The sequence below is a fragment of the Somniosus microcephalus genome, chromosome 1 (genome assembly GCF_052327205.1).
Source record: "Somniosus microcephalus isolate GS21.2 chromosome 1, FLI_Smic_1.0, whole genome shotgun sequence".
Classification (NCBI taxonomy): Eukaryota; Metazoa; Chordata; class Chondrichthyes; order Squaliformes; family Somniosidae; genus Somniosus; species Somniosus microcephalus.
This window is the reverse complement of record NC_140987.1, coordinates 343690533-343707402: the sequence shown is the minus strand read 5'-3', so window position 1 is coordinate 343707402 and position 16870 is coordinate 343690533.

Here is a 16870-nt window from a genome sequence, read left to right as displayed (position 1 = left end):
AGTTCGTATGCGGATTGTCCAAAGAAGGGACGCAGAAGCGACTACTGGAAGAGAACAACCTCACACTGGACAGGGCTGTCCTTATAGCTGCATCGCACGAAGCCGCAGCGAAAGGAACGGCGGAAATGCAACTAAAGGCGGCGGCACTCGGGGTGGACCAAATTACTTCAAGCACAACAAAATGCTACCGTTGTGGGAAGACAACGCATGACCAGAATCAATGCTGGTTTAAGAACCAAGAGTGTAGGAAATGTGGCAAACTGGGTCACGTCGCGAAGGTATGCCGGTCCGGGAAAAAGACCAACAATCAAAGGAAGCCACCACAAGAAAAGTACAACAAGGTACACAAGGTGGCTGAGAAGAGTTCAGACGAACAGAATTCAGACTCAGACCCAAACAACCAGGAGCTGGGTAGTCTGAGAATCCACAATGTGGGTAAAGAAACGGATCTACAGACCATCTGGGTCATACTAAAAATAGCTGGAGTCCAAGTAAGAATGGAGCTGGACACTGGATCAGCTCTATCAGTCATCAACCGAAGGGACTACCACCGGCTATTCTCTCACATACCTTTAAGAAATACCAAGTTCGTATTACAGACATACACGGGGCATAACGTATACCCCGTGGGGAAAATAAGAGTCAAGGTGAGAGATAGGGGTAAAGAACACCCAAGAATGAACTTGTACGTATTACCTGAGGGAGGACCACCACTTCTAGGACGGGAGTGGATTAAGAAAATAGACATGGAATGGCATTACCTAAAAGCCATAATGAGGGAGGACTCGGTGCAAGCTATTAGCTCAGATTCTGAAATGGATGATGATAAGACCAAGTCGAATATGGAAGACAAGGCTAAAAGGGACTTGCCGACGATGGGGAAGAAAACGAAGACATGCAGAAGGACTTATGGTACCAAGAAGAATAAAGCTGCAGAGCAGAACTCCAGGTTGACAGAGAATTCTGAGCCTGTTCAAGCAAAGGATTCATCCACGACGGAAGAACACCGAGCTCGGACGCAAACTTATGTCAAAGTACGACAACAATTAGAACAGTTGAGTGACCGTCTCGTACAAGAGATGAAAAATATGGAAAAGTTCTGGGACACCGAATGGGAGAACCTGTAAAGACAATAGAGACAGCTAGCTCAAGCAGAGAGCGACCGTAGAGCCATCGTGGTCAAATACCAATCACATTCCCCTGATGCTGTTCAGGAACTAGAATATTTACAGAATGAACCAAAGGAAGAGGAATCTTCAGGAAGCCAGGATTTTATTCCAGTTCTTCTCTACGACTCCTTACAAGCAGAGTGTGAGAAGTTGAAAGAACAGTATGAACAGGCCCAGGCTACAATTCTGGAGGGGGTTAACTCGGCAGCCTCCGAAAAGCTAGTTTCAGTAGAAGCATATGAACAACTAAAGGTTGAACATGAGCAAGAAGTCCAAAGGCTGCAGGAAATTCTTGATGAGCTCAAGGCCAAGACAGACTCATCGGTAGAAGTTCCATCCATAGATGAGAAATTAGAGGTGAAAAACTTGGCAGAGCATGAAAGACAGGATGTCCAAGAACTCATAAAAACATTGAAGGACACCCAAGACAAATATGAGGCGGCAATGACCGAGGTTCAACAACTTGAAGAACAGATTCAACTGGGAATCCTTTCAGTGGAAGAAAAGGAAACTGTAAGAAACTCAGAGACTGTAAGAATGGTCCCTGAACATGAACTAGAGAGCATCAGGGCGCAACTTTTCCAAGCGCTGAAAGCCAAAGTTCAAGAGGAACGTAAGGTGGAAGTATTGGAGAAAGAGGTGGATGAAATGGAGAAGACTCTGATCCACCGTGTTCCCAGGGAAGAGTTAACGGTCAGCCAACTCCTTCATATGCTGAAGGACAAGACTCTGCAAGGGGAACAATCTGAACACGAGCTTCAATCTTCAGGGGGAACGGGTTCGGAGCTCTCAAAAGTCACGGAGATAGCTGAGGTGGCAACACAAATTTTACAAGGATGCCAAAAGTACGTTGAATCACGTCAAGGTGAACAGAAGAATGTGGAAACCGTTACTTCAGTAGAAGGTTTAAATAGCCTGATAACGCAATTCCCGATGGAAGGGAAGGTATTGAACTCACAAATGAGGTCCGTCGTGAAGGAATGGCAGATAGCCCAGGAAGAGCGGGATGAATATGAATGCATGAAGAAGTCTTTTCAAGAAAGATGTCTAGGGAAGGAACCACCATCAGCTAACGTCCAGACGGGTGAGGAGGAAGAAGAAGGCTCTCTCGCTGGCCTAACTCAGGACGAACCCGAATATTACCATGACCTATTGAGTGACACTGAATATTACGAGGATGTGGTCTGCCCAGCTTGTGATGAAAACTCCCAAAGTGCTGAAATCCGGATGAAGCACTTAAGGTCTAAGGAACATAGAGAGTTGGTGGCGCTACAGCTGGCAGCCGAGAAAGGAGCTCCGAGAGTTTCAAAAAGGCAGAAAAGAAAAAGAAGAGGCAGAAGATAATAACTGTCTAAAATATTAGCACTTCTACCATCCCAGGCGGGACATTACGAAAGGAGCTAAATTAGTTGAAAAACTGGAAAATGTCAAGACAGCCAGTTGGTTGTAAAAGTCCGCACTGCTGGTTCAACAGGACGAAAGTTCAAGCTGCTACGTCAAGAAAAAGGCTATGGAGGAGTCACGCTAGCCAGGTGAACCGGCTACACCAAAGAAATGTTGTTCGGAACGAGTCAAGATCAGAGACTGAACCTGTGAACTGTTTCCACCGAGATTATATCTGTAAATTGTTTTATATGACATTGACTCCACCGAGATTATATCTGTAATTTGTTTTATAGTAAGTTGAAGATATGTATGTTTAACGGGGACTCTGTAAGTAATAAGCTAAAAAGGGAGGATTGTAGTGTATGTACCCGTCTACCTTTAAGGGAACTATTGAATGTAACCGTTCACCTTTAAGAGAACTACTTTAGGTGTGGCACTATTTGTTTGGCTTCTGTATACTGTAATACCGATAGTGACCACACCAGTATATAAGTGTTGTGGCAGGATTGCTGGGGCAGATTCGCCCGGACCTTCGAATAGTAAAGACCTGTTTGTTTGTTACTTCTGAAGTCTGTGTATTTATTAACTGCATAACCCACAGACTTTACAACGTTGAGCTTCATTGAAACAGTGTAAGAGGCCGAGGACCGAGGTCAAAGTGGGAGTGGAGCAGAGAATTAAAGTGGCAGGTGACCAAAAGCTCAGGGTCATGCTTACGGACTGACAAGATTTGCAACACTTCTTAACCATTCGGAACGGACCTACATGAGTACATGAAAATCATCCCCAATATATTATACTGTTAGATCACATTATTTGTCAACTTTTTCCCATTATAAATCCCATTCAATTTTCTTATGGCAACGGCACAAATTGATGATAAACCAATCATATTACTCAAAATGCTTTAAACAAATTTTCACCTGCCATTTCTTCCTCAGTACCTGAAATATCTGATGTCCAAATGAGGGTTTAAGCAAAAGAAAATCAAATAATGCTTATTTCACAATAATGGTTTTAAATTTACCCATCGAGTTGTCTTGTTTTCTTTGATACCTTCATTAAAGATTGTACTTCAAGACCTCACCTCTTTCAAATGCTGGGGCTTTGACTGGATATTTTTTAACCACACAACAATTAAGAGCGCTTTCAGTCGCATCTCTGCATTCAGAGCCTGCACAGTGAGCAGAGTTTCCCAGCATGCAGTCTGATTCAACAGGAGCTGACGGGGACATCCCTGCATCCGGTAATGATTTAAGAGGATGAAAGAAGCTAGAGATTGAATTCTCAAAGCTTTAACTGCAGCCAAGTGAATGACAAAACTGTTGTGTATTTTTTTGTTATCAACTCCGCACATAATAAAAACACCTGTTAATACATGTGAACAGAAACCCTAATGATCATGGTCTCATTGTTGACAATTAGAAAAGAAAAGATTGTTTATCAAGAATGGATGGCTGCTTATTGCTGCTGAAGATATTGCTGGTGGAAATTCAGTTACAAAATCTCTTCTGAATCATTTTTAAGGCATAAGGATATTGGAAATTGCATAAATAATTAACTTTAGAGCATGTTCTGGTTATGGAAATATTTATTAATACTCTTGACACAAGCCAGATTCCATATCAGAAACTTGCACATCCCTCGCCTACAACTTTCTGTCCATTCATTTAAAAAGCAAGAAATTAATACACTTAAATGCTTTAAGGCAGAAACAGAACACCAGGAACTGGCTGATGAGAGGGAAAAGTGATGCAGAGGATGCCCAATGCTGCGGACAGGTTGGGGAGGGGGCTGGTGTGTGGGAACATGGTAGAGTGTTGGGGCCTTATGGTTGCAAAGGAGCTACTGAGAATTGTACCCCGATCTTTACTGGGGCAGAATTTCCAAGTGGGAGGGAGGAGTTCTGGCCAGGACGCTTTGGAGTTTTAACACTGCAGAAGAGGTCGCAGCCCAGGAGTGGGTAGGTTCAAGCTGCTGTGGTAGAGATCGTGGTTGGGGGTGGGTACAGCATGGCTTGTAGAGTCGGGAGTGATAGCGCGGTGTCAGAGACAGATCGGGGGCAGAGATAGGGGTGTAAGATTTGGATCACAGGTCACACACAGATTACCCAAAGGGTCTTAAGATTTGTAAAGCTTTTTATTAGAGAGCTACAGTTTAAGCATAATCAGATATTACTACATGCGATTGAAATAGATAGAGTAGACAAACAACATGTGACAGAGTGCAATCGCATTGAGTTTAAGCAGACTTTGGTAAGTGGCAGAAAAAGTTTTTAAGTGCATTTACTGAATTTTAGTGAGTAAAAAAGTGAATTATTTGAAGTAAGTTTAATTTTTTAGAGTAAATTAAGCTGTTGGGGAGTTGAAACCAGAAGTAGAATCCGGGTATAAAAAGGGGCGGGCTTAGTGCGTTAGCGCTGAGTGCGGTCGCATTGAGTGTAAGTAGAGTTTGGTAAGTGGCAGAGTTCGGGCAAGTGGGAGGTGAGGGGGTGCTTGTTGCTCTGTTTTGCTTCCCTCTCTCAGGCTAATCCAACACTGCGGACGTGGAGCAGTGAGACAATTCAACCGGACAGGTCCCCCAGACAGCTTCCACAAGGGAGGTTGGTGATCAGCTGGTTGGTAGGTTCTCTTCCTTCTCTTCTATACCTTTAAGTTGGTAAGTCCTATTAAATAGTGGTGTAATATTATCATCTATATCGGGGCAGAGGGTCTTCATAACTAATAATAAGAAATTTAATTAATTACACAGATATGGGTGAACAGGTGATGTGTCACTGTTGTGAAATGTGGGAGCTAGTGGACCCCATTGAGGCTCACGGTGATTACATTTGCGATAAGTGTTTGCTGCTAGAGGAACTCAAGCTCCATGTTAAACAGCTTGAGACCGAGCTTCAGACACTGCGACACATCAGGGAGGGGGAGAAGTTCCTGGACTCTATGTTTCAGGAGGTGGTCACACCTGTGAAATTAATTACTGCAGATGTAGTCCGTGGTCAGGGATAGGACGGTGTGACTACGAGTGAGGAAGGTACAGGGATAGAGGATGTAGTGTTGAAGGAGCCGCAGCCCTTGCTCTTGTCAAGCAGGATTGAGTTTCTTACTCCCTGTGAGGGCAGGAGCGGGGACTGCAGGGGGGATGAGCAACCTGGCCACAGCACCGTGGTACAGGGGGCCATTCAAGTGGAGGGAGTAAAAAGAAATGTTGTCGTGATAGGGGATAGTATCATTAGGGGGATAGATAGGGTTCTCTGCAGTCAAGAGCGGGAGTCCCGAAGGCTGTGTTGCCTGCCCGGTGCCAGGGTTAAGGACATCTCTTCTGGGCTGGAAAGAAACTTGGAGTGGGAGGGGGAGGATCCAGTTGTCGTGGCCCATGTTGGTACAAACGACGTAGATAGGACAAGGAAGAAGGTTCTGTTAAAGGAGTATGAGCAGCTAGGGGTCAGATTAAAAAACAGAACCTCAAGGGTAATAATCTCTGGGTTATTACCTGAGCCATGAGCGAATTTGGCTAGGATAAATAAAATTAAAGAGTTAAATGCGTGGCTCAAAGACTGGTGTGGGAGAAATGGGTTTTCCTTCTTGGGACACTGGCACCAGTACTGGGACAGGAGGGAGCTGTTCCGTTGGGACGGACTCCACTTGGCCAGTGCTGGGACTAGAGTCCTGGCGAATCATATAACTAGAGCTGTAGAGAGGGCTTTAAACTAATTAGTGGGGGGGAGGTTTCAAGAGAGCAAATAACAGAAATGACAACGGAGAAGGTCATAGACTTAGGTAGCAGTGGGGAAATTAAAAAAAGAACGTGTCAGGAAGGGACAGAAGGTATGGAGTAAAAGGTAAAGTAATAAAAGGGGAAAAAACAGGAACTAAGTGTCACAAAACATATTTGAAAGTTCTTTATCTGAATGCACGTAGCATTCGTAACAAAATGAATGAGTTAACAGCACAAATAACTACATATGGGTATGATCTTGTGGCCATTACAGAAACATGGCTGCAGAGTGGCCATGACTGGGAATTAAACATACCAGGTTATTTAACAATCAGGAAGGACAGGCAGGGAGGGAGGGGAGGTGGGGTGGCTATGTTAATAAAAGAAGGAATCACTATAATACAGAGAAATGATATTGGATCAAAGGAGCAGGATAGTGAAACAGTTTGGGCAGAGATAATGAATAGTAAGGGGAAAAAAGCACTAGTGGGCGTAGTCTATAGGCCTCTGAACAGTTGCAACTCTGTTGGATGGAGTATTAATCAGGAAATAGTTGAGGCTTGCAATAAGGGAACAACTATAATTATGGGGGATTTTAACTATCATATTAACTGGACAAATCAAATTGGGCAGAGCAGCCTTGAGGATGAGTTCATTGAGTGTATTAGGGATGGGTTTCTTGAGCAGTATGTAACTGAACTGACCAGGGGGCAAGCAACCTTATAGTTGGTCCTGTGTAATGAGACAGGATTAATTAAAAATGTCCTAGTAAAGGATCCCCTTGGAATGAGTGACCATAACATGGTTGAATTCCATATTCAAGTAGAGGGTGAGAAGGTTGGATCTCAAACAAGCATGCTGAGCTTGAATAAAGGAGACTATGAAGGTATGAGAGCGGAATTGATTAGAGTGGACTGGGAAAATAGATTAAAGGGTAAGACGGTACATGATCAGTGGTGTACATTTAAGGAGTTATTTTACAACTTCCAAAAAAATATATTCCACTGAGGAAAAAAGGGTGTAAAAGAAAAGATAGCCATCTGTGGCTAAGTAAAGTAATTAAGGATAGTATCCAACTAAAAACAAGGGCATATAAGGTAGCCAAATCTAGTGGGAGGATAGAAGATTGGGAAGTCTTTAAAAGACAGCAAAAAATAACTAAAAGATTGATTAAGAAAGGGAAGATAGATTATGAAAGTAAATTAGCAAAAAATATAAAAACGGATAGCAAAAGTTTCTATAGTTATATAAAAAGAAAAAGGGTGGCTAAAGTGAACGTTGGTCCCTTAGAGGATGGGACCAGGAAATTAATGGTGGGAAACATGGAGATGGCAAAAATGCTGAACAAATATTTTGTATCAGTCTTTACGGTAGAGGACACTAAGAATATCCCAACACTGGACAAACAGGGGGCTCTAGGGGGAGAGGAGCTAAATACGATTAAAATCACGAAGGAAGTGGTACTTGGTAAAATAATGGGACTTAAGCCGGATAAATCCCCTGGACCTGATGGCTTACATCCTAGGGTCTTGAGGGAAGTGGCGGTAAGGATTGTGGATGCATTGGCAATAATTTTCCAAAACTCCCTGGACTCAGCAAAGGTCCCGGCAGATTGGAAAACTGCTAATGTAACACCCTTATTTAAAAAGGGTAGTAGGCAGAAGGCTGGAAACTATAGACCTGTTAGCCTAACATCTGTGGTTGGTAAAATGTTAGAGTCCATTATTAAGGAGACAGTAACGGGACATTTGGATAAACATAATTTAATAGGACAAACTCAGCATGGTTTCATGAAGGGGAAGTCATGTTTGACAAATTTGCTTGAGTTCTTTGAGGAAGTAACATGAAGGGTGGATAAAGGAGAACCAGTGGACGTAGTGTATTTAGACTTCCAAAAGGCATTTGACAAGGTGCCACACAAAAGATTATTGCTCAAGATAAAAAATCACGGGATTGGGGGTAATATTCTGGCGTGGGTGGAGAATTGGCTCTCTAACAGAAAGCAGAGAGTTGGGATAAATGGTTCATTCTCAGACTGGCAATCAGTAACTAGTGGTGTTCCGCAGGGGTCAGTGCTGGGTCCCCAACTCTTTACAATCTGTATTAACGATTTGGAGGAGGGGACCGAGTGTAACATATCAAAGTTTGCAGACGATACAAAGATGGGAGGGAAAGTAGTGAGTGAGGAGGACATAAAAAACCTGCAAAGTGACATAGACAGGCTAAGTAAGTGGGCAGAGATTTGGCAGATGGAATACAATACTGGAATGTGTGAGGTTATGCACTTTGGCAGGAAAAATCGTAGAGCAAGTTATTATCTTAATGGCAAGAAACTGGAAAGTACTGTAGTACAAAGGGATCTGGGGATCCTGGTGCACGAAGCTCAAAAAGTTAGTATGCAGGTGCAGCAAGTGATCAAGAAGGCCAATGGAATGTTGGCTTTTATTGCTAGGGGGATAGAATATAAAAACAGGGAGGTATTGCTGCAGTTATACAAGGTATTGGTGAGACCGCACCCGGAACACTGCATACAGTTTTGGTGTCCATACTTAAGAAAGGACATACTTGCTCTCGAGTCAGTACAAAGAAGGTTCACTCGGTTAATCCCGGGGATGAGGGGGTGGTCATATGAGGAGAGGTTGAGTAGATTGGGACTCTACTCATTGGAGTTCAGAAGAATGAGAGGCAATCTTATTGAAACATATAAGATTGTGAAGGGGCTTGATCGGGTTGATGCGATGAGGATGTTCCCAATGATGGGTGAAACTAGAACTAGGGGGCATAATCTTAAAATAAGGGGCTGCTCTTTCAAAGCTGAGATGAGGAGAAACTTCTTCACTCAGAGGGTGGTAGGTTTGTGAAATTTGCTGCCCCAGAAAGCTCTGGAAGCTACATCATTAAATAAATTTAAAACAGAAATAGATAGTTTCCTAGAAGTAAAGGGAATTAAGGGTTACGGGGAGCGGGCAGGAAATTGGACATGAGTCTAGGTACGGAATGGTCATGGCCCTGTGGGTAGTGGAGTGGGCCCAGGGGCCGTGTAGCCTGGTTCTGCTCCTACTTCTTGTGTTCTAATTCTGTGTTAGATTTCAGGAGATGGTTTTATTCCTGTTCCTGGCTGGGGTGGAGATCGCCTTTACAGAAGGTAAGTACTGTAGAAAATATAGGGACAGAGTGATCTCCTGGAAGAGCTTCGATCGCCTAGATGGGTCGGAGAGGAATTTCCCAGATTTTTTCTCCCAGATTGGCCATTGGGTTTTTTATCTGGTTTTTCGCCTCTCCCGGGAGATCACATGGGTTCGGGTGGGATGGAGAGTGATAGAAGATTTGAGGTTAGGATCAGATCAGCCATGATCTTATTGAATGGTGGAGCAGGCTCGAGGGGCCGATTGGCCGACTCCTGTTCCTATTTCTTATGTTCTTATGTTCTTATGTAGATGAGAGCGGTCTACGGCCCTGGAACGGAATGAAATGACCGGACGGACGGTGAGGCAGTACGGTGGTCTCGGATTGGGTGAATTCCTGCAGTCTGTGGCAGCGGTCACTTCTGTTGGGTTGTCCCTCAAGCTGTTAGAGGTGTTAGGTGGTCAGCCACCTCAGAGGCTAAACTTGACCAAGGTGTTAGGTCATATCCACCTCGGGGAAGCTTTCGCCCCTAACTGCCTGATTTCCTATCTCGGTCGCCTGTTTTTATACCTTATTTCGATGGGCTGGCAGATAACTGGGGCTCGATTTTAACGCAGCCGACAGGCGGGCTTTTAGGCGTGCGGGGGGTTAAAATTGCAAAAGCTGGGGGTCGGGACACCCCGCCTGGTTCTCGCCTCCACGCCATTTTAACCTAGGTGTGGCTGATTGACCTGAATCAATCCCGCCTGCAACAGGCGGGACTGGTCTTCAGGGCCCATAAACAGCACTGATTGGCCTTTATAATCCCATTTTAAAAGGCCCTTGCCTGTTTAACCCTTTTCCCACGTAAAACGCGCCTGGTGGGGATCACGCCTGTGAAACCTGGCGTGAACACTATTGGCTTGCTGACTATCAGCTGCAGGTCCAACATTAAATAGGATATTTGATCAGTCATCATTTGCAGGTGACAGCACTTTGTTGTTTCAGGTCTGGGGCAACTTTTACCAGGCCTAACCACACCTGTGGAAGGTTGGAGCCTCACACACTTCTCCAGTGTGACCTCCTGCGAGACCCTTCTCGCCACCCTCACTCAGCGCTTCCTCAACTGAGGCACCTACCAGAAGCATGGGAGGCCTTTTTTTCCTTCCCCTCTTGGCATTAGAGGACATCCAGTCCCATTGGCGAAATGACACACGCCACAACTGCAGAAGTTGCCATCAGAATTTTTATGAAAAACACACAACTGATGACATTTTCACAAAATACACAGCATTTCACCCAAGTGATTACCCTTGTGACTATTTGTGCTTTATTTTCCTCTTACGTGTGCTCCTATGTCATGGTTCCCCTGTGGCTTCAGCAGATGTGGAGGCCCCTTGCTCACTTTCCTGCTGCTCCTGTCTCAACACCTTTGGCGGGCGCCCTCTGGGATGATGAGCCTGTGAGGGCTCGCCAGCAGTCTGCTGCTCCTGCGGCTGTGCAGGGGTTGAGACCTCTATCTCCGTTGGGTGTGTACTCCGGCGGTGCTCTGACCGAGGGCTCTGCAGTGGCATGGAAGTGTGAGCGCTTGGAGAGGAGCCCCCACTTCCTTGAGGTCTGCCACCAACCTCCCTCTCATGGGTAAGGTCCCCCTCAGTGCCTGCAAGTGGCGTGAGAGCAGCTTGCTGCACATCATGGGGGCCATGGGGACCCGTATCTGCAATGGCAGTCCTACTCAGAAGGACTTCCATGAAGGTCTGCTTTCTCTGTTCAATAGATGTCCATCGCTCCTCAAGAGATGTCATTCTATTCTGAACACTCACCATGTTCTCCATACCCTGGCGACTAACCTCCTCCATGGCTGTAGCCCTCCTCTCCTCTACCGTAGCCAGACTTACCACGGAGGCAGCAATCATTTCCACGTAGGTAGCCATCCTTTCCGTGTTGATGCGTTCATGCACCAATGACTCCACAAAGGCTCTGCTCATGTTCACTATGGACTCCTCCATTCACTCCACACTCGCAGTGACCCTAGAGACAAAACCTGCCAGAGACTCCTGCATCTGTGCCTGGAGTTCCATCACCTCTGATCTTACGGATCGACCCAGAGGCAGAGGGTCGACATGCAGCTGAGCCGAGCTGGCAGAGTCCTGCGCCCTCTGACGAGGACTCTCCACTGCTGTCCCTGTCTCCACAATCTGCTGATGCTCACTTGTGAGCTGTGATACACCAGGTGACAACTCTACTCTATGTCCCGAAGGTCTCACCGAGGTGGGAGTGTCTGCGCTGATGCTGGGTGCGCTTATTTCTGCTGACGCTGCGCACTTAGAGGTTGCAGGTTCCTCTGAGGAGCCTGGCTGTTCAGGCTCTTCCTCCTGCACAGTGGGGACGTGGGCTCTCGATGGTCCTGTGGGGGAGTCAAGGAAAAAGTTAGAGATGTGATGCCAAGGTTACATGCATATTGCATTTTGCAGATGATCATATGTCCATATGATGTAGCTTCAGAGTCATTATCAGCGACTCATGCAATGCCAATGAGAGAGATGGAAAACTATTCTGTCACTAGCTTGCGGGGATGATCCTGCCTGTCCTTCCCCAACGTCCACATCTCGGTCAGCCCCGGCAATCTCCAGGACGCCTTCCTCCCAGGGGGTGAGCTGGGCTAATGAGGGCGGCCCTCCTCCTGTCCTGGCTCGCTCTCTCCTGTTGTGAGCTCTCTTTTCCTGCAATGAGGGAGACAAGTGGAGGTTGAGTGAGAATGAAGGAGTGAGGTTGGAATACCAAGGGCCCTCCCTGTGTGCTGTCAGTTGTGTTCAGAGCATCAGAGTGAGAGGGAGTGTGAGGGCTGCATGGTGGCATAGTTCTGTGAATGTGAGCATAGAGAGAGAGGGAATGGCTAAGCGTGCATGGATGTGAGTGTCTAGTGGGATGTGCAGGAAGAGATTGCTAAAGCTGAGTGCTGGTGAGGAAAGGCAATGGGAATCAAATTGAGGGTGATGGAAGCATCATACAGTACTTACTTTTCCAGTGTGAAAAAGGTCATGGAATCTTTTCCTGCACTACAACCACGTTCTTCGTGTGAGCCCCAAGCAGTTGACTTGACCTGCCACCTCTAGCCACACAGCATTGGTCTGGCTGGGAGGCCTCTTCCTCCCTGAAGAAGTGAACAGGACCTCCCTGTGGGCCCTAGCACCATCCAGTAATGCCTGCAGAGAAGCCTCATCAAATTTGGGGGCAGATCTGGCCCTCCCGCTGGCTGTTGCTCCTGCAGGCTCCTGTGCCATCTTAATCGTGAAGTTTGGGAGCCTGCAGAGGAAGCAAGGCTTGCTGTGGACCTTAAAAGCAGCAGCAATGATGACGTCATATTCTGCGACATTCTGACTGGAAATACTCAATTGCCAAGGCTTCCCACACGCAGGAAATCAATTGGCTAATTGAGTTAAAATTGCATCAATCTCATAGACCCATTTGGATTCATGTGGGAATCACTAAATTTGGGGAACCCGCCAATTCCCCGCACCTGAGATAAAATCAACCCCCTGGTGTCAATCATTTTTACCCATCCCATTGTCCAATTACAAGGGAGAGGGTACCTCTGACAGCCCCCTCCCAACCTCATGAGATCATTTTTCTCCTTATCTCTGTTCTAAAGGTCTTGTTGCCCTCTCATAGGCAGCTTGTTTATCCTACAGCTCCGTGCTGCATCCCTTATCAGGCCTAGCTATGCCCACTCGAAAGCCTGTTTTTGTGTTCTGACTTTGTAATTCAGCTCTCTACAACTCCTTTCTGACATGACTGGAAACCTTCTGTGTCATCAACTTAGACAAACTGCTGATCTAGGGAACCCGTAACAGACTATTATTTCTTTCAATCCACGATTTCTTACATCTGGGTCAGTGATTGTGGGGGAGGGGGTTCCGATCGTTTGGTGGGGGGGAGGGGTCCAGGTTAGCTTAGGTGGGCTGGGAGGAAGCACGGGTGTTCCTCCTGGCCCACAAGCAGTGCTGGAAAGGCACTTACCTGTTTCATGCAACCTCCACTTAGCTGCCAGGTTTCCCGAGGCCCAGGAAACCCAGCCGTCCGGTGTTAACCCTGGAAGAGAAACCTGGCGCACAACCTCATTAAAATGTTTAAATGAGCAACCCACCTCCTGAGAGCAGGTTGGTTGCCCACCCCCTGTCCCACCTCGGTTAAAACCGAAAGTAGGTGGGTTCAAGGTGGGTTGGGTTCGGGTTTCTGATTTAAAAAAATTTTACATCCCACCTGACCCAAGCACAACTATTTTTGGGGGTTAAAATTCCCCTCTTGGAGTCTCATTCTCCCAAATACCCTCACAGCACTGTTAGACCCTGGTCCTCCAATACTGCCAGCCACAGTCACAGCGATTACAAAACTACCTCTTCAGTTCTGCCGGATCCCGGGATCTCCCCATTCCCAGTGTTTAATAACTCCAATATTGCATCACGTGTGCCCACTGATCCCAGAGCCAATTCAAATGCTTCCAGACCCCGAAACCTTTCTCCCCAGTGTCCGTACATCCCAAAGATCCTTCTCCCACTCTGATACATTTTCCTAGGACCTGCCCCAAGATTCCTAGAACTTCCCTCTCCTGTGTTGCGGGACCCCTGGAACAACTCCACAAAATATGACTAGACTAGGTGCACAAAGGATTGGGAGAGACAGATAGCACTAGAGTAAGAAATAGTACGGTGTTAGTTGGGCTCAGACTAAGAGGGAATACAAGAAGGTCTAAGACAGGTTTACAGTGCATGTGTGTGAATGTGCAAAGTGTGGTAAATAAGGTTAAGTAAGAATATTACAGTGCTGGAGAGAGAGGATGTCCTGGAGGGGTCAAGGACAGAATCTATTTGGTTAGAGTTAAGAAACAATAGAGGTGCCATTACACTACTAAGTGTATTCTATAGGCCACCAACTACTGGGAAGGATATAGAGGAGAAAATTTGCAGGGAAATTAGAGAGAAGAGCAAGAACTATAGAGTAGTGATAACGGGGAACTTTAACTATCCTCAAATAGACTGGGATAGTAATAGTGTAAAAGGCAGAGAGGGGGAAGAATTTCTAAAGCGTGTTCAGGAGAACTTTCTGGATTAGTACATTTCCAGCCCAATGAGGAAGGAGGCATTGCTGGCTCTGGTTCTGGGGAATGAGGTGAGTCAAGTGGAGCAAGTATCAGTAGGGGAACACTTAGGGAACAGTGATCATAGTATCATAAGGTTTAGATTAGCTATGGAAAAGGACAGGGAGCAATCTCGAGTAAAAATACTTAATTGCAGGAAGGTCAATTTCAGTGGATTGAGAATGGATCTGGCCTGGGTAAATTGGAATCAAAGATTGGCAGACAAAACTGTAATCGAACAATGGGTTGTCTTTCAAGAGGAGATGGTTCGGGTACAGTCGAGGTACATTCCCACAAGGGGGAAAGGTAGGGCAACCAAAGTCAGAGCTCCCTGGATGACAAAAGAGATAGAGAGTAAGATGAGGCAGAAAAAGAACTAAGCTGAATATAGAAAGTTCAGAGGGCAAGTGAAAAAGGAAATAAGAGGGGCAAAGAGAGAGTATGAGAATAGATTAGCAGCTAACATAAAAGGGAATCCAAAAGTCTTCTATAGACATATAAATTATACATGGGTAGTAAGAGGAGGGGTGGGGCCAATTAGGGACCAAAATGAGACCTACACATGGAGGCAGAGGGCATAGCTGAGGTACTAAATGAGTACTTTGCATATGCCTTTACCAAGGAAGAAGATGCTACCAAAGTCATAGTGAAATAGGAGGTAGTTGAGATACTGGATGGGGTAAAAATTGATAAAGAGGGAGTACTAGAAAGGCTGGTTGTACTTAAAGTAGATAAGTCACCATGACCGGATAGGATGCGTCCTAGGATGTGAGGGAAGTAAAGGTGGAAATTGTGACTGTACTGGCCATAATATTCCAATCCTCCTTGGATACGGGGGTGGTGATAGAGGACTGGAGAATTGCAAATGTTACACTCTTGTTCAAAAAAGGGTGTAAGGATAAACCCAACAATTACAGGCCAGTCAGTTTAACCTCAGTAGTGGGGAAACTTTCAGAAATGACAATCCGGGACAAAATTAACAGTCACTTGGACAAGTGTGGATTAATTAAGGAAAGCCAGCACAGATTTGTTAAAGGCAAATCGTGTTTAACTAACATGATTGAGTTTTATTGATGAGGTAACAGAGAGGGTTAATGAGAGCAATGTGGTTGACGTGGTGTATATGGACTTCTAAAAGGTGTTTGATAAAGTGCCACAAAATAGGCTTTCCTATTGAAATCCATGAAATAATAGGGACAGTGGCAGCATGGATACCAAATTGGCTAAGTGGCAGGAGACAGAGAGTAGTAGTGAACGGTTGTTTATCGGACTGGAGGAAGGTATACAGTGGTGTTCCCCAGGGGTTGGTACTAGGACCGCTGCTTTTCTTGATATATATTAATGACTTAGACTTAGGTGTACAGGGCAGAATTTCTAAATTTGCAGATGACACAAAACTTGGAAGTATAGTGAAAAGTGAGGAGGATAGTGATAGACTTCAAGAGGACACAGACAGGCTGGTGGAATGGGAGGACACGTGGCAGATGAAATTTAATGCAGAAAAGTGTGAAGTGATACATTTTGGTAGAAAGAATGAGGAGAGGACATATAAACTGAAGGGTACAATCCTAAAGGGGGTGCACGAACAGAGAGCCCTGGCGGTATATGTGCACAAATTGTTGAAGGTGGCAGGGCAGGTTGAGAAAGTGGTTACAAAAGCATACGGGATCCTGTGCTTCATAAATAGAGGCATAGAGTACAAAAGCAAGGAAGTTATGACGAACCTTTAGAAAACACTGGCTTGGCCTCAACTGGAGTATTGTGTCCAATTCTGGGCACCGCACTTTCGCAAGGATGTGAAGGTCTTAGAGGGTGCAGAAAAGATTTCAAGAATGGTTCCAGGGATGAGGGACTTCAGTTACATGGATAGACTGGTGAAGCTGGGGTTGTTCTCCTTAGAGCAGAGAAGGTTGAGAGGAGATTTGATAGAGGTGTTCAAAATCATGAGGGTTTTGTTGCCTAGGCCCTAAGCACTGGAATTCCCTGCCTAAACCTCACCGCCTCACTACCTCTCTTTCCTCCTTTAAGACGCTCCTTAAAACCTACCTTTTTGATCAAGCTTTTGGTCACCTGCCCTGATTTATCCTTATGTGGCTCGATGTCAAATTTGTTTGTCTTTTAATACTCCTGTGAAGCGCCTTGGGATATTTTACTACGTTAAAGGTGCTATATAAATACAAGTTGTTGTTGTTGTCTAGACAGATTACGTAGGATTACATAGAATATACGGCACAGAAACAGGCTATTTGGCCCAAACAGTCCATGCTGACGTTTATGCTCCACTCGAGCCTCCTCGAGTCGTTCCTCATCTAACCCTATCAGCATAACCCTCTATTCCCTTCTCCTTCATGTGCTTATC